The sequence below is a fragment of the Pongo pygmaeus genome, chromosome 6 (assembly GCF_028885625.2).
Source record: "Pongo pygmaeus isolate AG05252 chromosome 6, NHGRI_mPonPyg2-v2.0_pri, whole genome shotgun sequence".
Classification (NCBI taxonomy): Eukaryota; Metazoa; Chordata; class Mammalia; order Primates; family Hominidae; genus Pongo; species Pongo pygmaeus.
Window position 1 is genome coordinate 135,357,434 of NC_072379.2, and position 21,713 is coordinate 135,379,146.

Genomic DNA, 21,713 nt, shown 5'->3' on the forward strand with positions numbered 1-21,713 from the left:
TTCTGTTGTTTAAATCACCCATTCTATAGTACTATAGTACCCATTCTATAGCCTGAGCTAATACACTCCTTTATTTTCACCATGTTTAGTCACCTCTCCCTTGTCCTATATGTGTAAGTTTTTTTTTCACCAAATTACAGAACTATGCTTTTCTCCTGTTAAATTTTGTCTATTATGATCAATAGAATTCAAATCAAAGCAGTCTGTTCTTCTATTTTATAATAAATTATTGTGCACAAGATTTTTGCTCATAGTACTACAATCCCTTGTGTTTGCTGCCCATCAGCCCAACTGTTTTCTCTCTCGCCATTCTCTTGCTTCTACTTTGTTTTTTCTTGGGCTCTGTGCTCATTAGTTTATCAGGAGATCCCTCGTGTCAAAAGGGAAAAAAGGGAATGGTGTGAAGGTCACTGGAAAAGTTGGAGATAGAGCAATGGTTCTCAACCTTCACTGCATATTTGCTGATATCTGGTTCACGTCCAAAGACATTCTCATTTAACTTCACATAGGTGCTGTCTTAGGATTGGGAGTTTTAAAAGATTCCCAGGAGATTCTAAGCAGTCAATTGAGACAATTCATTGTAATTTTCAGCCAGAATGATTATAACTCAAACTGGTGAGATTATGTGCATACCTGCCTGGTGGGGACTGCCTTATGGAAAGGTTTGGAAATGCAACCAGGCTAACAGTTTTGGGCATCTGTCCATAGAGTCTTTCTGAGTTTTGTGTAATCATGTGTAAATTGGGACCATCCTACGCCTGTATCAGCTTAATTATAGTCCTGCACTGCATAATGCTGTTGAAGTAAGTGACGGGCCACATTTGTGACAAGGTGCCCGAAGATTATAAGGGAACTGAAAAATTCCTATCACATAGTGATGTTATAGCCATCCTAACATCATAGTGCAACATGTTGCTCATGTGTTTGTGGTGATGCTGGTGTAAACAAAGCTACTGTGCTGCCAGTCATATAAAAGTCTAGCAATACAATTATGTACAGCAATACATAATCCTTGATAAACAACTTTTACTGCTTTATGTATTTACTATACTACATTTTAAAATGTCATTTTACAGTGTATTTTTCTATTTATATTTAAAAAGTGTTAACTGTAAAACAGCCTCAGATGGGTCCTTCAGGAGGGAATCCAGAAGAAGGCATTGTTATCGTAGGAGGTGACAGCTCCATGTATGCTCTTGCCCCTGAAGACCTTCCAGTGGGACAAGATGTGGAGGTGGAAGATGGTGATATTGATGATCCTGACCCTGTGTAGACCTAGGCTAATGTGTGTGTTTGTGTCTTGTTTTTAAGAAAAGTTTTAAAAGTAAAATAATGAAAAGAAAAAAATTTTAAAAATAGACAAAAGCTTATAGAATACAGATATAAAGAAAAAAAATATTTGTGTACCTGTACAATGTGTTTGTGTTTTAAACTGTTACCAAAAAACAGTCAAAATGCTAAATAAAAAAAGTTTGTAAAGTAAAAACATTACAGTAACCTATGGTTAACTTATTATAGAAAGAAAAATATTTTTATATAAATTTAGTGTAGCCTACTTGTACAGTGTTTATAAGATCTACAGTAGTGTACAGTACTGTCCTAGGCCTTTACATTCACTCACCAATCACTCACCACTCACCCAGAGTAGCTTCCAGTCCTGTAAGCTGTATTCATGGTAAGTGCCCTATACAAGTGTACCATTTTTTTCTTTTATACTGTGTTTTTACTTAACCTTTTCTATGTTTAGATACACAAATACTTTTCATGTGTTACAAGTGCCTACAGTACTCAGTATACATACACAGTACTCAGTATACTATAATGCTGTACAAGTGCTAGGAGAAATGGGCTATACCAAATAGCCTAGGGGTGAGCAGGCTGTACCATCTCGGTTTGTGTAAATATACTCTGTGAGGTTCACACAACGATGCATTTCTCAGAACTCATCCCCATTTCTAAGTGATAGATGACTGTACTAGGTTTACTATTCACATAAGAGGTCAGCAGGCAGGAAAGAAAGAGCCAAGTCTTTCTGAAGAGTTATCTCGGAGAAGTGCAGAGTGGCGTTCTCATCCACATCATTCATTTTTTCATTCGGCAAACATTAACTGAGCATTTAGTGCCAGGCACTGGTTGTACAGTAGCAAAAACTTTACCCGCAATAAAGCTTATCATCTATTAGAAAATACAAATATTAAAGAAATAATCAAAGAAATAAATTTATACCTAAAATATCATAAGGCCCATGAAGGAAAGTTCATGGTGTTATGCAAGAGTAGACGGGGTCTTGATTTGGCTGATAGGCATTTCAGGAAGGCAATCCAATGTCTCTGGGAAGCTAGAACTTTTCTGTGGCTCAGAGCAGAGAAGTTCTCTAGTCTCTAGTGTCTCCTGGAGGTTTAGGGTATCATCAGAACATATAAGCCAGGATATGGGGCTCCTGGAGGGGGTGGACTGACCACTTCTTCCTCCCACTCCCACACTTTCTTCTGCCCTTGTTTCAGACTCTCAAATCAGCCCATTATTACACCCCACCTTCCCATTCCACCATCACTGCCTGCTCCTCCCCCTCCCTCCTCATCCTTTTTCCTTGCTAAAGTTTTAACATGGCTTTTCTTTCTGACTGTTACCATAGATCCTGACCCAGAAGTCTCACCTACTTTGTTTGGTTATACTGGAATATTAATTGCATAGTTTGAAAGAGAAAAAATAATACTCTATTTCATAAATACTGAAGATACTTTTTAATTTAAAAGGTGTTCTCAAAAATGTGTGATAAGAGAGGAAAGGGGAGGGTGTATTGTGTAGACTAAGATGATACACAAACACATCTGGGAAAACAGGAGGAATGCTTTGCAATAATAGTCAGCTGCTTTCTGTGTGCAACAAGGTTTGTGTGCTTCTTGGAGAAAGTATTGGGAAGAAAGAAGGCGAGTACGTTTATATTTTGAGTGAGGTCGTTAATCTTGTCAATTTCACACATATTACTCATTGCTTTTGAATTAGTTTGAGATAATGTTTTTATCTCAATAAGGATAATTTTGGTGATTTACTGTTAACATATAGGACAATAAAAATAAAAGGATAAAAGGCTAGATAATCCCATTACCCTTAAATAGTCTGTTATAAAGTTTAGGTTCTTTTATCATAGAGATATTAAGCAACTTGTAGAGAAGCTCTTTGGGAAATAATTTCATCTTAAATAAGACTACTGTCAAAATAGCTATCTTTTCCATTTGTTAGCATCTAACCTACTTTTATCTTTATATTTAACACGGATTTCTTATAGGTAGGTGGCATTATCTTCTTATTATTTAACTGTTAACTATTAACTTTTGTTTTTATTTAAGTTCAGGAACTTTGCAGATCTCTTATTAACTCTTCAGTTAATAATGAGGTAAGTCTTAAGTAAATATTCAAATTTTATCTAAGATTTTTTTTCACTTAATAGTGCAGTTGTGAGTTCAGAGAAGACATTGAATAAGGATGAGAGGTGATTGATAAAGGGAGAAATGTGGAAGAATATTTTTCCTATTCAAATATATAAAATTTTACCTATTTAGAGATTTTTTAAGCTTATTTTCTGCATTTTTAAAAGCTTTTAATTGATTATTTTAATGGACACATTGTAATTGTATATATTTATAGGGTACAACTTGATATCTTGATATATGTTGTATGATGATCAAATAAGGATAGTTAGTGTATTCATCACCTCATGCAGTTCTGATGAAGACACCAAAAGCAATTGGGACAAAAGCAAATTTGGCAAATGGGATCTAATTAAACTAAAGAGCTACACAGCAAAAGAAACTATAAACAGAGTAAACAGACAACCTACAGAATGGGAGAAAATTTTTGCAAACTCTGCATCCAACAAAGGTCTACTATCCAGCGGGAGGGATCACAGAAAATAACTTATGGGTACTAGGTTTAATACCTGGCTGATGAAATAATTTGTACTGCAAATCCCCGTGACACGAGTTTACCTATATAATAAACCTGGACATGCACTCCTGAACTTAAAAGTTAAAAAAAAAAAAAGAAGAGAAAAAATGGTTTAGGCATTCAAAAAACTAATAGGTATTTTAAAAATGTAACTAATAATAGAAATTGGTAGGTAGCAAGCACTTACAATTTCACAAAGCATATGTGGATGTATTACTCCATTTAAAGAACAAAGCCCGGAGTGGGGAGACACTCATATAATGGAAACACTGAAACTCTGAGATCGATCCGGACTCATAAAGTTCCCTAATGGCCAACCTAGGACACGCTCAGACTTGGGACTGTTTAGCTCCACGTCTCGTGGTCTTTATATGTGTCACAGATAAGAATCAGACCGTGACAGACACAAATCATGTGAAGCGGTGTCCCTCTCTCTCTCACCCATTGATCCCCCGCAGTTGTGGATGTGATTCTCCTTCCTAGTAAAAGAAACTTGCAATCAGAGTATGTGTCCACTAGAGGGCCGAACTCCGAATTCGCCGTTCTGCTGTAGAGCCCAAGTAGACAATGCCATCAATTGCTCCAAGCTCTCTTTCATCAGCTTTGTACCACCTGATTCAAACGCTGAAGCCCTGGGCATAGAGTGCAATGAAAAACACTCTTAATTCCAAGTGGAAAAAATAAAAGTTGTACTTTTCCCTGCTTGTCGATGCCTTCTCTGTGAAGTATGTTGTAAACTGTGGCACCCCATAGAGCATGGTGTCTCACTATTAAGCGAAGCCTTTTCCTGTTTCTGATGTTTGCTGGGTTGGCAGGAAGAAAAATATCAGTTCTATTTTTTAACCATACTATTTCTGTTGCCCTAACAGACTCCAGGTAAATTAATATACTTTGAATGAGTCATTAGTTTCCATTTGCTAGAGTTCATGAAAATGAAAGCATGAAACATTTTATAGAAATTCCCTGAGGCACAGAACATCAAACCTGGGAAAGACGTTAGAGTCCAGATTCCTTATTTTATAGACAATAAAACCAAGTTTGAGAGCAGGGGATGACTTGCCCTTAATTACCCAGCTCACCTAAATCAGAGGCTGACCCAGAACCCAGGTCTCCTGTTTGCATGGTTCCATCATACCTAGATTTTTTTTTTTTTTTAACACTGGTCCATAGAATCCTTTGGTGGTCTGACTTTCATGTTAATAAAGCCTGATCAGAGATTCTTGATTAAGTATATTGTTCACATATATTTTAATTTCCATTAGGAAATACTAACTATTTTACCACATCAGTCAGTCTACAGCTAGAGAAGACGGGGGATCTTGCATCCTTATGCCAGTTAGGTCTTCTTGCACACAATTCCTGTGAGCATCCTAGAGATCCATGCCTGCTCATTCCTAGATTTGCAGAGATGGAGAGCTCACAGTTTTGAGGTTACCTAATTCTATTGATTGAGCAATGTTGATTAAGGATTCCCACCTTACTTTAGTTGGGGGAGAGAGAAAAGTTTGGGGAATGGGATTGGGGGTAGGAAGTAGGGAGAATAATTTAAGATTACTGTCCTTTCTTGTCTGATGATGAAGAAGTACAGAAGGATTGGGTGATTCATCTGAGATTCTGAAATTAGATGTCAGAATACGCATTATATAATGCGATAGAAGTCTCGTTAGGCTAGTAGTCAAATACGGTAAGTACTGACTCCATGATATAAGGGGCTGCTCAAATCTGAGAGTCACCCAAACACCTTCTTTCTTCAAATCTCTCTCTAATTCCTCCCTAAGTATTGTCTAAATAGCCCGTCAATATATTCCCTTCAACTCTTTCCTATCACTTTTGCTTTTTTCATCCAGATATGCCCAGCACCCTCCAGTTTGTCCCCAATATTGTAGTTTTCTGGACCTTTCCCAAAAGCAAATACAATCTTGCATCTTTTCTGATTAAAATCCTTTATTGGCTCCCCCACTGTCCATACTGATAGCTGTTCAATTGCACTTTGGAGGTGAACAACTCCATTTTTGGAGCCAGAATATGTCCTTTTACTTTCCCACTATTTGCTTCCTCACCTAGGAGACTCCTTGTCTAGCTTGTCCTTTCTTCCTTGCTGAAATTAAATTTCTCTGTGATAAAAGAGGCTGGAAGCTGAGGAAGGTTTTGCAGGAATTGCCCCAGCCATAGCTACATGCTGCAACAAGATGCATGGTATTTTAAGTTATGAGTAGCAGAAGCCTGTACATAATCAGAAAGATTCTAAAATATTATACCTCTAAGAAAAAAATAATATACACACATGAATGTACATATATCTCTGGACAGAGCAGCCACTAGGCTCCTGATGTGACTTGCTCTACATTCCTCGCCCCCTGGGGAACCACACAAGTGTTTTGCAACCTCCTTTCTCACCTCTGCCTACCATGCTGTGTTGCCTCTGAACATTTATATTCCACCTCCTTCTTTTATTTGTGGTAATTTTATACATGACAGCTACTAACTAACTAAGGGAAAATGATAGAGGGTCCTATTTAAAAAACAAATGCAAGCCTGTTAGTAGAAGCATAATCCCTGTAAATAGTATAGCTTTCTCAGCTAAAAATTTAAAGCAGGAAGGTTTTTTTTAAAGTAAGGGAAACTGGGGCTTCATTTCATCTCAGATTCCTCATGAATACATCTTGGAGATTCATGTAGCTATATTTTTAAACTCATATCCAGAGGCACACCCCCTTCACCAACATATATAAAAGATGATGAGGGGATTTTTCTTATCTTTACATAACAGCAGGAGTCTGAACCAGGTTTGGGAGGTCATTCAGTAACACATTCACTCAGCATGTATTCCTTCCATAGCTCCCAGAGATCAGGTACCTTGCTAACTCTTATGGTTGGAGATACACAGATGATGGAAACTTGTCCTCCATCCCCTCACACTGAGAGGAGGCAGGGAAACTGACATGTAAACAAATGTGCACATGACTTGCTATATGCTATAATAGAAATACTTGCCAAGTACTGCATGAATAGAGCAAAGGAAATCCTAATGATTCAGATGGCAACTGAAGTCGACTTCCTGGAGATGATGATACCACACTGACAGAGACTCAAATATGAAAGAGGCAGAAATGTCACTCAGAAAGGGGCAGCATGAGCAAAAGTACTGGGTTTACTTTATCCTGGCATATGTAGTATTGTGGATCATATTAGTGTGGTCTGATGGATTATAGTTTCTTAAGGGGAGATTTTTAGCCAAGAACCACTTATGCACTTCAGAAAGTTGGCTGAGCAGTTATACAAACAATTTCTTTATCATTACCTTCTTCATATGCCCTTTGGAAAAATATTTATTAGCCTCTTTTAATTAAAATATTAGCATTTTATGTTAACTCTAAGTAAGTATAAGGTGTCAGGAGATATTACTCTATCTGATTAGGTAATATATCATCGTAATCGCATCCATGGTATGACATCCAGATCAATTTCCAGTTGACAGAAGTGAGAGGAATCCTACCTTAAAATTATGAGGGGAAGTCTACCTTAATGGTATGGATGCTGGACAGCTGCCTTGTATAACCTCTGGTCTAAGTTAGAAATATGAAAGGAAACAAAGCCTAGTGAAACTTAAATATCCCATGGATTTATTTTCATCCTCAGTGGTGATAAAACACCAAAACTTATGTTTCTCTGTGATAAGGATCTTGAGCATAGAAGAGTGAAGCCAAGAAAGCAAAGAAAACTCTGTAAGTCAGTCAATTCAAAAAGCATTTCAGTGTTGAAACTCCCTAGAACTTGTTTATTCATGTCCAAGCAGAGGAAGACATATGCTTTTGGGGAATCCTTGGTGAAATACTGTGACCTAAACTTTGGTTTGTGACCTGCAACCCAGGAAGAAGTAAAGGTGTATTTGGATGCTTGTCAAGTAGAAGTCTTCCTATGTGTTTTGTTTGTTTATTTTTGGTTGTTTGTTTACTAAAGGGAGTTTACCACACGCTAGAGAATTTTTGAGGACCCAATAGCACTATGACGAGACTTGATTTTTAACTTAATCCTATGGATTGAAGAGAAAGTAACTGTTGCTATGAAAATCGATGCTATTTATTTATTGTCCATATGCTGTTTGAAAGCATTTAGAGAATCTTGAGGCACATGCATCCTGCTCTGGGAAACATGGGCCTGTATCTATTCCCATGTTTGCATTTTCTGCCAGTCCAACCTTGAATTCCTACAGAATCCTAATATCTATGCTAAACCCTTGCCTTAGAACCGTGGTAATTTTATAAGGAGCTTTTTTACTTTTCAAATGTCAGTATCAGATTAATTATTTCATTGGTTCTGAAATGCCTTGTGCTGATTCTTGTTTCTATCTATAATCTATCTATCTATCTATCTATCTATCTATCATCTATCTATCTATCTATCTATCTATCTATCTATCTATCTATATCTATCATACAGTTTTGTGAGTTAGTAGGTGAATTGGCTTGCAAGATTTCCATTGTCTTCCCAGATGTTGGTAGCCACTCACACTTCTTTCCATCTGTTTCTACTTATTATGTTTATTGGCTGTTGACAACTAAGGCTAGGTAGGTCTGCATGAGTTTTAATTATTTTTAGCTAGTTTCTTATCTTTTGCTTAACATATGACATTGTATTGATGTTTCTTTCTAGACAGATTTAAAATCTCGGAAATTTAAGAGTGTTTAAAGCAGTTTAAAAACTCTAGTCTTAAACAAATAATCTGTACAACAAACCCCCATGACAGAAGTTTACCTGTGTAACAAACCTGCACCTGGACTACTGAATTTAAAAGTAAATAATAATAATAATAATAATAATAATAATAAAGTAACTAAAATAAAAAATAAAGTTACCAAAAAGGCAATAGAAGAAATAAAAATAATTATATAAACATTAAAGTTTGGAGGGTATTGTAAAATAACAAGAAAAGTATAAACTTGACTGTCTAATTGAATCTTTAAATGTCTCTAAATTCCCTTTTTATTATTTTATTATTTGTACCCCCATAATCTTTTGCATAATTGACAATCTTTTAGTAATAATATTACAACATATGTGTTTGGCATTTGAAGAATTAACATTTAAGTAATGAAGGTAATAGAATGCATAAAGTAGACTTAATGAGACTTTTAAATCATCATAAATGTTTATATTTGATAATTCTTATTTTGTGTTTTGTTGGGGGCCAACAATTGGTCATTGTCCCATAGGTAGGCATGACGACACATATTTTTCAGGGTTGAAACATGGGAGTGAAGACTGCAGGTTACAACTTGCCAATTCGTTCATTTGTTGGGTGGACATCCTATTGTCTTTTGACTATTGCTATCCTAGTCACACCGCACAAAATGCCAGATAGAGGTAAAGTGCATTGCAAAAATAGTAAAAAATAAAATTAAATGTCTGGACACTTCTCAATATTTTCTGTAAAAAAACATAATGCACACTTCATATTTTTAAATGGGCCTTGCTAAATGAAACCCACCTTTCTTTCTTTCTTTCTTTCTTTCTTTCTTTCTTTCTTTCTTTCTTTCATTCTTTCTTTGTACATATGTGAGGCAACACTGCTTGGGTAAAGTCTCTCTGTTCTATTTGTCTCTGTCTCCTCCTGTATCTCTTATGGTAAAATGGTTGGTAAGCTGGTGAAATGAGAGTTCTGTAAAGACTTTTGCCAGTTAATTGAAAAAATACACACATCTGTAGCAGATACATTCCGGCTTTGTCTATGTGGCACACCTAAATAACTTTTCTGTTGTTACATTTTAATTCCGATATAAGAATAGGACAATGGCCAAATAGTCAAGCAGATCACTGCCCAGTTTATTGGAATCTATTTTTACCTGACAGGAATAATTTTCTCAGATATGTCGTGACTTGGCTATTTCAATAACCTGCAAGAACAAATTAAATCCTCCCATATTTCAATCAAATTGATGTTGTAGGAGTCAGTGATTGTTTCAGTTAAACAATGAATTGACTATGACTAAGGACTGTCACTCTCTACCCATTATTCTGTCATAACTGTGTTTCTACAGATTATCACAAAATCAAAGAGTAGACAAATGTAAGATTACAATTAAATGCAGAAGATTTGCAAAAAGAGTTCACTGCTGGTTCAATTACTTTGGATCATGTTGATGCTACTTGGCTTCCTGCTGGACACAAGGAGTAGTGAGTTTGACTCGTGTCGCTGAGGATTCTGGGAATGTTAGGGACGGTAAGACATCTGTCCATATTAAGGGATAGAATCCAAGTGAATGAAAAGGAGATGCAGAGTGAGAATTCTTTGCAAGACATGGATGAAATTGGAAATCATCATTCTCAGTAAACTATCGCAAGAACAAAAAACCAAACACCGCATATTCTCACTCATAGGTGGGAATTGAACAATGAGAACACATGGACACAGGAAGGGGAACATCACACTCTGGGGACTGTTGTGGGGTGGGGGGAGGGGGGAGGGATAGCATTGGGAGATATACCTAATGCTAGATGACGAGTTGGTGGGTGCAGCGCACCAGCATGGCACATGTATACATATGTAACTTACCTGCACATTGCGCACATGTACCATAAAACCTAAAGTATAATAATAATAATAATAATAATAATAATAATAATAATAATAATAAAAGAAAAAAAAAAAAAAAAAAAGACTGTCTCATTCATGTCCCCGACTCATGGCTTCAAGCAGTTCAGTGCTCTGCAGCCAAACTTATCCTTGTGAGCAATTTGATTGGATAGACAACTGATCTAAAATTATTGACTTGCCTTTGCCCTTTTGAATATGTAATGAGAAACTGATAATTTAAGTATATTTTTTCTTTCTACCTTTTAAATTTCTAATTGTGCTGACCTGAGCTAGATATTGATTGAAGAAAGAAGTGACATCAAATGAGGATGACAAGTGGTATCTTCAATAGACTAATTGAAAGTAATATGTCCACATGTATAGACTCTGTCTCTCTGGGAGAGGGTGCACAAAAAAAAAAGAGGTAAATAATATAGGAAAAAACAATACCTCTAATTGGGGTGGTACTCCTACCTGACTCCCGGTTAAACTGCCACCCTAGGCTAAGTTCTTTTTCACATCTATCTGCAAGGAAAGAATGCTCACACTATTTTTTTTTTTTTGAGATGGAGTCTCGCTCTGTCGCCCAGGCTGGAGTGCAGTGGCGCGATCTCGGCTCACTGCAAGCTCCGCCTTCCAGGTTCACGCCATTCTCCTGCCTCAGCCTCCCGAGTAGCTGGGACTACAGGCGCCCGCAACCACGCCCAGCTAATTTTTTGTATTTTTAGTAGAGATGGGGTGTCACCGTGTTAGCCAGGATGGTCTCAATGCTCACACTAATTTTATGTCTAAACTAGCCGGAAGTAAGGACTGGAAGGGGGAGGTGTGGTGAAGGAGAAGGTGTAGCGCAAGTTCACTGATGACGGTCTACATGGTGTCCTCAAGGGGTTATCTAAAAGGGGTAAAGGTGTTATGTGTTTTCTCTCAGTTCAGCATGACTACTGATCCCAAAAGGTAGGTTCTCTCACACATTTCTATGTGTGGCATGTCTTAATGGGAGGTGAGAAGAAGGGGAGCTTGCTTTCAAGTGGTTGCAACCCCATTTCTCCCCTATAGGCTTGTCCGCCAATCCTCCCTACACATGGGGGTGCAGCTTAGTCATATGCTGGCTCCTCCCAGGGCAGGCTTCTCTGTTTCCACCTGCACACGCTGAGTTTGAGGTGGTTTCTTGTGGGCTGAGTTTGAATGTCTGACAGGCTGTCGTGGACCTCCTGGAAACTGAGGTGTGTTGGAGTCCCACACTCTCCCTGCTCACCACCCATCTCACTGACCTCATTGCCAAGGCTGATAGCCTACTTAGTACTACACTTACAAAGTGTGTCTTGTAAGACCACCCAGGGAGTCTGGAGTGGACTTTGATTGCTAGAGACATAGTGTCCATCACAGGGCCAGCAATCCTTCTTTCCTAGTGCTCTCTCAGGAATGGCAGGCCCCCTGCTCCCGTGGCTTCAGGTCTCCTGTTCTCTAAAGGTTCTGGCTGTGGCAGATGCTGCCCAATTAAACTCATGTACATAGTCTAAGTATCCATTAATGATTCTCTGTGAATCAAAATCCTCTCTTAAAATGGGATATAAGTCCTCAGGGCTATCTCAAGAAACTCTGACCCCTCCTAGGCACAAATATCCCCTGTGGCAGGCAAATAGTCACAGTTTCGCAGATCAGTTTTTCTAGAATCTTATTTTCAACCACTTTTTTTCCCTAAAGATAGAGGAAATTAGTTTCCCCAGCCTTACGCACTCCCACCAGTGTGTGTTTTCCCCAGTGTATAAGGCTGGGGACACAGGAATTATGCATAGACAGGAATTATGAGGCAATAGACTGCTTCATAGATACAACGGGATACAGGTTTATGCATAGTTCCTGGCATCCTAGTTGTAACTCAACCTCTAATTCAGTTGAATGTGGTTTAGTAGTTGGGAATATATGTTTTAGAGAAATATTTCTTAAACTTTAACAAGATTATGAATCAGCTGGACTTGTTAAAATGCAGATCCTGATTCAGTAGATCAGAAAAGGGGTTTAAAAGATTTTGCACTTTCAGCAAGCTCGGATAATGCCAACGCTGATGGTCCATGAACCACACTCTGAGTGCAAGGCTCTCAATGGTAATGTGTCTAGTCAGACGCATGATCTGGCCTCTCTAGCTCTTAAGATATATTTATACCTTGACCTTTCCATCTCTCTATATTCAATATTGTATATTTTCAAAACTGTCATTTATTATTGCACTTGTGCCTGTAACCTGCTAGGCTGCACTTCTGATAGAAACCTTGTTATCACCATCCTTAGTCACCTTCCAGAAGAAAGGATGGACAAGCTGTCTTGTCATGAACTTTTATCCTCATTTTACTCTCTTCTTCTCTCCTTTTTTTTTTTTTCATCCAGTCCATACCTTTTCCCTTGTGATTTCTGTAAGCATTAAATTTTTACTCAAGAATCGGTGCAGCAACTGGCATGTGGTAGATTCACAACAAAAATTTATATAAATTGAAACATCTTCCCTGCTTCCACCAGCTTTTGCTGAACACAGGGTCTCCCCTGAGAGCAGGACCTCTCTAGTAACCCTGACTTCAGAGGCTGCTGGTTCCCTAAACCACAGGGTTTAGAGTGGTGTGGATAGTCTCCCAGCTCCCTATTTCTCCTTCCTGTCACTTTTCCAAAGTCATGCCAAAAGCCTTTGTCATTTGAGATCCATGCCACTCAATACTGCTTATGTCTTTTCTTGTTGTCTATCACTTTATAAATTGTTAAATTTACAATAGGATTTGATCTTTTTTTTCTATTCAATCTCTTCTCATCATTATGTATGAGGATGACACATCCAATTTTCCAGCCTCAAAGGTAATTAAACTCTTCAACTCCAACAACCTTCTCTACATTCTACTTCAGCCACCTGTGTGTACAGCTACAACTTCACTTAGGGAATATTGAAGTCTATTAGATCGAATTGTTCAATTGATTCTGCTGATCACAAAATAATACACGCTTGTAATTCCAAAGTTAAAGCCTACCTTTATGGAATAGAAGGTAAAAACATCTACATAATCCTAGCCAGATATAACAATTAAAAACATACCATTTCAGACTTTTTCATAAAGAGATTAATTATCTACCTAAATTGAAACATACTAAATATATAGTGTAGCATAGCATTTTGTATATATATTTCAATCTCATTTTTATCTAATATATAATGACATAATCATACATAATGATGAATTCTTCCTTTTAAGCAGCTCTCTACTATTTTACATTATCAATATGTTATAATTTATTCAATCCAATTCCCTCTCAGTAGGCATTTGAATTGTCTGCAGCATTGTAATATGCAATGCTTCCTTTGAAAATTTGTATTTTCTTCTGTATACAAATTCCTCATTTAGCTTAGAATATTTTCCTAGAAGTAAAATTACTTAATCAAAAAATATGCACAGTATATTAGATTGTACTTTTCAAGTTGAAAACTTTATTCTACAATATGTTCAGTTTGTCACTCCCCATTACAAATATTATTCATCTTCTTAATTTTTACCAATTTGTTAGATAGACAATATGTCATTACTTTAGATTTATTTGACTAGTACTGAAATTTTACATATGTTCAAATGTGCATTGGCCATTTAAATATATAGATGTTTAACAAAACTCTTATGTTTTTCTTTATATAAAAGGCAAAAGAAAGAGCTTGGACTTTTTGGCCTCCTGTGTTAGGCTTTCAGTATTTAATTTCCTTTGGTAGGTAATTTCATCTTCTAGAGTTTTAAATGCATAGGAGATAATCTGTAGGTTAAAGTAAAACTGTTGTATCTATTGTCTTTATGACTTCCAACCCATTATAAGGATATTTAGAAGCCAAATTTCTCTCTGTATATAAATGCGTAATGAATATCTCTTCTCACTTTCTGATTCTGTCTGTTAAAGCTGCATTTAGATTTATACTTTAATCAGACCAAGTCAACATTTAATTTTCACTTGCTTTAACTACTATGTTCAATGAAGCAGAGAATTCATCCATCTTAACAAATATAGAGAAACACAAATACAGCAAATAAAAGAACCTCAGGCATGTTTGTATACTGACTTTCTCAGAACAAATATCAGCTTGGAGTTTCTCATGTGCCTAGGTCATTTTATGAGCCAGTTGGGCGCATAGGGTCAACTTAAAAGATTGGCCTTTACTGAGATCATTTCCCTTTGTTATTCCCTTCCAGTTATTGCTCAGTGTTGATTTTCTACTGTCTTTTTCTTTAGTAGGCTGTCACTGACCTCGGCCTCTTAATTTTCTCTTACACATACAAAATCAATTAGGATTCTTTTTTTTTCTCTCACAACACTCCCCCCACTTTACCTTTCTTTCTTCTTCAAAGAACTGTCTAATTCTCTTAATCTCATGGGCAAACTCTAAGAATGTCTTCCCTTAGTTACCTCCCTTTATTAACGGTGTGAACAAGGAAGGAAGGCATTCTACTCTAAAATGTATTTGAAAGTATCAGCTTCTAGCTTTTGGCTCACTATAGTCAGGCATTAAACCTCCTGTCCTAATATCAAGGCTTTTATTTTTCCTTTTTTTCTGAGACAGAGTCTTGCTCTGTCTTCCAGGTTGGAGTGCAGTGGCATGATTTCAGCTCACTGTAAACTCCACCTCCCAGGTTCAAGCAATTCTCCCACCTCAGCCTCCTGAGTAGCTGAAATTACAGGTGCATGCCATCATGCCTGGCCAATTTTTGTATTTTTTAGTAGGGACGGGGTTTCACTATGTTGGCCAGGCTGGTCTTGAACTCCTCACCTCAAGTGATCTGACTGCCTTGGCCTCCCAAAGTGTTGGGATTACAGGTGTGAGCCACTGTGCCCAGCCACAAGGCTTTTCTTATGTTCCCAGGCTAATTTGGGTGCTCTTCCTTAACAGCACTGCATTTTAGCCAGATTGGGTTCTTACGTGCTAGGCACACTTGACTTTTTTTGCCCTAATTTTCACATCATTGTGTTATTATACATGCTGTTTATTTCCCCAACCTATCAACCCCATCCCTGTCCTGTTTCTTTGCCTTTCCAAATATTTCCCACTATTAAGATGGGGTCAAATTCCACCTTTATAATTCTGTAGTTAGTGACATCTATTCCCACTTCTCATCTAACAGTAGGATTCCCATATGACATCTCTGTAATTTGATCATGCATCCTTTGCTCAGTTTCAGTGAAAGGCTACCTGGTACATCAAGAGATAGTTCATACCCTTATGAACTGATTGATGTATTCAGTTTTTTCATTTCTACCTCTTTGTGATTTATATACATTAACCCCAATCTTTAACACAGAGCACTGTTTCTCTTGTATGTTGCGATGCTTTCAAAATCTGGAAACTACTATGACTTTCTTCACTTTGGTATTCTAATCTCTGACATGTTTTAGAGAATCTTTCAACAGATCTGTCTCCTTTTCAGGTATTCTCCCTATAATCTGCCATTTATAATTGAACAAAATATTTCACATGTGGTCGGACTAGTGCAGAACAAAGTGAGGCTATTCTTTACAATGTTCTGGATGGCTACTTCTCTTCATGTAGTCTAATGTTGAATGGGATTTTTAGTAATCATTTGACAATTGGCTCATTTACCTTGCAATAAGTTGTGTGTATATATGTACATATACATGTGTATATACATATGTATATACGTATATACGTATATGTATATATACATATATATACATGTATATATATATATATACACAACTGCAAAAGTTCTCTGATACCCCGTTTCAGTCAATAGATCCTCTACCCCTGACCCCAGCAAACCACTGATCTTCTTTATGTCACTGTAGATTGGTTTGCATCTTCTAGAATTTTATATAGATGGAATCATATATACACATATAGTCTATTACAAAGAATTTTTCTCCTTCTGGAAATAGGTGTTTTTTTAAAAAGAAAACCAGATTTTTCCACAACAATATCTGCCCAATTGAATTTTTAAACCTAAATTCAAGAGATTTGTCCTTTAAAATTTTATCTGGTTGGCTTCAGTTCAGTGTTCTTGTATGTCAAAATGATTTTGAATCCTGAATCTGTCATCCAAAGTATTAGCTAGCTATTATTTTTAGCTATATGCTTTTTGTAGGTTTGGTAAACACATTTTAAAACATTATCACTGAACACAGAATCATAAAATATTAGACCAGAAAGAACAAAAGTCATGGATAAAATTGTTGATCAGAACAACCACAGATAAAAACCTGCATGGTCAATGACCTGTCAGGTTGATTCACAGCTAAGGGCCTGGCTTCCTCTTTTCCTTCCAACCCTCCCTAAAATGCTATGACAATTTTTATTTTTTATATTTTGTAGCTTTTGAAAAATTTTGTTTATTTAAAAATTACTGTGATGCCATTTTCACACATAACAAAATCTAAACAAGTCCAAAAATGCATTTGGTTAGTATTTCTCTTAATTTTTTGAACTTGTAATAGTTTCCCTGATTTTGTTTTGTTCATTCTTTTTAAACTTTTATTTTAAAATCCAGGGGTACACATGCAGGTCAGTTACAAAGGTATGTTGCGTGATGCTGAGGTTCAGGTAGTGAGCATAGGACCCAACAGGTAGTTTTTCAGAATGACTTTTTTTTTTGAGACAAAGTCTCGCTCTGTCACCCAGGCTGGAGTGCAGTGGTGCGATCTTGGCTCACTGCAACCTCCACCTCCCCGGCTCAAGCAATTCTCCTACCTCAGCCTCCCGAGAAGCTGGGATTACAGGCACACACCACCATGCCTGGGTAATTTTTTTTTTGTATTTTTAATAAAGACAGGGTTTCACCATGTTGGCCAGGATGGTTTTAACTCCTGACCTTGGGTGATCTGCCCACCTCAGCCTCCCAAAGTGCTGGGATTACAGGCGTGAGCCACCACACCTGGCCCAGTATGACAATTTTTATATCTAGTACTATGACATATTTTCTAAGACTAAAAAAGCTTGTTGTCTTCTAATTCCTTCACGATGTTTTTCATTCTTCTCAGGTACCCTGTCTGTGTATGTGTTTAAATTGTTTTTTTTTCTGAGGTAAAATTCACATTCACTATAATTCACCCATTTAAAATATAACATTGGATGATTTTGAACAAATGTAAACATTTATGTAACTGCTTCTCCAATCAAGATTCATAATATTTTCATCACTCCAAAAGTTTTCAGTCAATACCCTTTTCCCCAGTCCTAGGCAACCACTGATCTACTTTATGTCTCTACAGATTAGTTTGCATTTTCTAGAGTTTCATATAAATAGAATCATGCAGTATCTACTGTTTTATATCTGGCTTCCAGAATGTTTTGAGATATATCCATGATTTTGCTTGTACCAGTAGTTCATTCCATTTCATTAATTAGTCATGTTCCATTGTCTGAATCAGTTTATTCATTGATTTTCTCATGGCCATTTGGGTTGTTCCCCATTCTAAATAATGTTGCTATGAACATTTCTGAAGTTGTACAATTCAAGGTGTACAGTTCTTTCTATGGATGTATGTTTTCATTTCTCTTAAGTGCATATCTATGAGTGGAATTACTGAGTCCATGTGTCTAATTCCACAATAAACTTGAGAGTATTTTTCAAAGTCTAAAGCTAATGACTGCATCATTTTAAATTCCTATCAGCAGTGTATAAGAAATCTAGTTGCTCCACATCCTTATCAACATTTAATTTTTTCTTTTAGCCATCCTGTGGATACATTGTAGTAACTCATTGTGGTTTATATTGGCATTTCCCCGATGACTAATAATGGTGAGCATCTCTTGATGTTATTTTGTCATCCATATATCTTCTTTGGTAAAGTGTCTGTTCAAATCTCTTTTCAGGCCTTCATTCACTCTCTTTCTCCTTTTCTGTCTTTCAGCAAATTTCTATTCTCCTCATCCTTCTCTCAAGCCCTATTTTATTTGATTGGAATGATTTCGCCTTGTAGTTCACCCAAGGTGTCCACCTTCTAATTTGCAAGCATCTCGGCATATATTGGCTCAAAAACATTTTCTCAGAGTATGAAAACAGTCCCATTTGTTTTCCCAAACAATAACTCCAAGCCAGGGATGCTACTGGGTGAATATAATAGCTACTGAGTAAGCAGAAATGCTGCATGAAAATGTGTGAAGAATGGTTCTTTACTAAACTACCTTCATGGCTAATCTCTCTTATATAACAAAAAAAAACCCAATTTTTAAGAGACAATTGGAAATTTCTGCCCCATAAATATTGATGCTTTGAATCAAACGAAGTTAATAAAGTTGAATTAAGAAAAAGATCTCTCCTGTGGTTTGCTAGGCTTATGTTTTAAACTTGTTAATAAAATGCAATGTTCTGTGTAGAAAATTTTCAGTATTTCTTCATGAATTCTTCTTTTAGTTTCTAAAGGCTGTAACTCATCTTGACAGTAAGCCGTATTCAACATTTTATTTGATCAGATTAGAAAGTTTCAATTTCTTAGGGATTTGTTTTGCCAACTATTTCAACAACTTGGAGCAACTTGCCAAATATTTTTCTTGGGATCTGCAATATTAGAGCATAGAAGAAAGAGAGGGAGAGTAAATAGTGAGGAAAATGGTTGACTAGATAAAAGTTACAGCATCACACCCTACATCTAAAAGTGTTAAAACACAGAATAGAAATCTGCCCACTATGTGCAACATGGCCATGACTGCACAATATGAGGGTTTGCAGAAGGTCTGCCTTTCACCTGTTCCCTTCAGTGGCTTTTGTCCCCTCATCTGGAGCCCTACTGCTTACCTGTGAATCTTTTTTCTTAATATTTCCCCTTGGATACCTAGGGTTCCTACAAAAGTGAGATTTACATCCAGAGGTATCTTATCTATGATTCTGTCCTAAATGACCACATTTCCAGATGTAAGAGTAAGGAGACAAATATCAGGCCCTCTTTTAGTAGGCTTCAAATTCATTAAAATATATAATAAGCTCAGCTTCTCGGGGAATTTATTTCCATTGATATTTTAAATATAAGCCAATTACTCTCTTTTTGATTCTTTTCATCATGTTCCATAGGTAAAACCCTAAGTTGTCTCAGTGTGTATACTAGTTTGGTTTACACTTTTGGTATAGATATACAATATTAAAATGGTCTAAAGCTAATATTATTAGTAAATATTTTATCATACTTAGGGTATGAGAAAGTGAAGGTCATTGTTCAAAAAGCAGATCTGAACCCACTAGTATAATTTCATATCTTCAGATCTTTCATATTTTAATCTAATGATAAGTCAGGGACCTTATCTCTGACTGCCCTGGCTTCATCTTTAAATATGTCAAAGTACCTAGTGCCGAAAGGAACTGTGAGTTCCAGCAAACTGTAATGCTTGTAACAACTCCTTACCCCTAGGCAGATCACTGAAACATCACTCCTGAATGTTCCTCTGTACCCTCAGTATGCATTTGCACTACCAGTGATCTCAAGAATTCTAGAAAATGAAAACTGGATTACTATCACCAATGTCAAGGAACTCTGGTTTGTACAATGCTAAATAAATGAGCTAACTGTTTTTAGTTTTTATTTTTCTCGTTTTTTCTTGAACTTGATTAAGGGATTGCCTAAGTTGATTCCCTCTCTGGGAATGGGCCTGACCTAACTTTTGGTTTATGAGAGCTTGGTTACATCTCTGGCTCTAAAAATATAGGAGGTTAAACTTTTTCTAGCAGGGGCTCCTAACATAGAATTTAAGAGGGTTCAGTGGCCGGGTGCGGTGGTTCACGCCTGTAATCCTAGCACTTTGGGAGGCTGAGGCGGGCGGATCACCTGAAGTCAGGAGTTCGAGACCAGCCTGGCCAACATGATGAAACCCTGTCTCTACTAAAAATACAAAAATTAGCTGGGCATAGTGGTGGGCGCTGGTAATTCTAGTTCTCAGGAGGCTAAGGCAGGGAGAATTGCTTGAACCCGGGAGGCAGAGGTTGCAGTGAGCCTAGATTGCACCACTGCACTCCAGTCTGGGTGACAGAGCAAGACTCTGTCTCAAAAAAAACAAAAACCAAAAAACAAAACAGACAAGCAACAACAACAACAACAAAAACAGAGGGTTTGGTAAATCACCTCCAGTTATATATAAAATATAATGTAAATATCCTTTGTAATCCTTTTCTTCTTTTAAAATTATTATAATTTTAGACTTGTAAACTATCTCATACATAAAAGTGAATATATTACATGTACAGAAGGTACACAATTACTTTTCAGAGCCCCTGTTTGCATACTACTCAACATGAGAAATGACAACTAGCCTTCAAAGCTCTGTGCATCCCCTTTGTGACTGAGTTCTTCTGCAGCAGGTCACCACTATCCTGAGTTGCGGAGTTCTTTCATGTTCATGCACAAAGGTCATGTACCTTCCTTTTAATTTTTGTGGCTATACTGCAACATATATTCACATATTATTTATTTATCTGTGCTCCTGGTAAAGAACATTTAGGATATTTTTATTTTTTGTAATTATAGACAATACTGGTATAAACATTACCTTATGTATTTCCTCGTACACATATGCAACAATTACTGTAGACCATAACATCAGAATTATAATTGTTAAATTTACACATTTTCAACTCCCCACATAATCATTTTTAATCAACCATATGAAACATTTAAAATGCCATCTCATATTTAAATTTTTATTCCACCTGGAATTGACTTTTGTGTCACGGAAGATTTGATCCAATTTGTTTTTCCATGGGGATAATCAATTGTATCAGTATCATTTGTTAAATTATCTCTAATTCCTCTACTGATTTACAATGTCACCTCTGTTGTATGTCAAGTTTCCCAACATATTTTTAGGTTCTCAGTTCTGTTTCTTTTGTTTACTTTCAATGTCATTCTTGTCAATGTCATACTCTGCTGTAATTTAACTAGAATTACATTGATTTTTAAAAATAATTTGAAAATTTTAACATTACAATACTAAATTTTCCTATCTATGAACATAGTATCTCCTTTTCTTATTTGATATTTTAAAAACATTTATCATTTTCTCCCTAAATGTCATTTTTTTAGATATATACTACAAATGTTATATTTTGTTATTAGTTTGAATATTTTCTAACTCTGTATTCCTACTGCTATGGTTTGAATGTGTGCATCCCTTCAAAATTCATATGTTGAAACCTAATCATCAAAGTGATGGTATTAGAAAGTGTGACTTCTGGGA

At 36.6% G+C, this 21,713-nt stretch overlaps 1 long non-coding RNA gene across 1 annotated transcript in view; it reads left to right on the top strand.

Moving 5' to 3' along the window:
- Window positions 1-21,713, top strand: part of LOC134739896 (uncharacterized) — a 341,453-nt gene that overhangs the window by 308,990 nt on the left and 10,750 nt on the right. The window contains exon 4 of the long non-coding RNA XR_010126994.1: window positions 3,351-3,397. This is a non-coding gene — a long non-coding RNA (uncharacterized LOC134739896). The remainder of the gene's footprint in view (window positions 1-3,350; window positions 3,398-21,713) is intronic.